Source organism: Volvox carteri (genome assembly GCF_000143455.1).
Source record: "Volvox carteri f. nagariensis unplaced genomic scaffold VOLCAscaffold_31, whole genome shotgun sequence".
NCBI classification, from domain to species: domain Eukaryota; kingdom Viridiplantae; phylum Chlorophyta; class Chlorophyceae; order Chlamydomonadales; family Volvocaceae; genus Volvox; species Volvox carteri.
In genome coordinates this window covers 151,993-152,845 of record NW_003307574.1, presented here as the reverse complement: position 1 = coordinate 152,845, position 853 = coordinate 151,993, and positions in this window count along the sequence as shown.

The following is an 853-nucleotide window of genomic DNA, read 5'->3' as shown; positions in this document are numbered from 1 at the left end:
ATTCCAGGAGCATATGCGTGTTCATCACTCTCCACATGCGCGAAGCAAAGGAAAAGGATGGGTCAGCAGGTCTAAGCGACACCGCTTCTTGTTCGCTCTGGGTCATATCTCTAGATCATTCTAGGCAGCTTGCTGACTGGGAGATCAGGGTCCTCCCCCTCCTCTTCCTCCTCTAGCGCCTCCCCCTCCTCTTTCTCCTCTTCCTCCTCTTTCTCCTCTTTCTCCTCTGGCGCCGCATCGTTGCTGCTATCAAAATGAATAAATGGCTAACCCACAACAGTGCATCTGAGGCGTCGGTGCCGGACCACACGGATCAGCACGTACATCACTCGTTCGTAGTGCCGTAGCACCAGCTTTTCATACATCAACCGAAGACAGTGCTAACATGCATTTGCAGATTCGGTGGGAGTCTGATCTTCGCTTCTAAGTACTTGCGTTCGTTGCGTTGTCCTCCTCCTGCTGTGTGCCGTTGTAGCGATTTCGAGGACAGTGGCAGGGGTTCACGGGCAACGAGTCCTCAGCATGTCGGCAGCAGCAATAACAAACCTAGCGACACGGCTACCGCAGTAGCAGGTGCCGTCGGCATCGCCACCGACGCCACCGACGCCGCTGATGACCGTCGAGGATTACCAGCAGCCCTGGCCCCCTCGGCTACAGGTACGACGTTTGTACGGCTGTACGGATCCATGTACAGTCCTTGATGGTATATGAGGCGTGAAATCCCGGGCGGAAGTCGCATGCATGGTTGAGCTTGTTCGCCTGGGGCTTTAGGGGTCCAAAAACGTTCGTACAAATATATATCTTCCGTACCGTGTGGACCACCAAAGGTGAAATTCCTGTTGCTACAGTGACC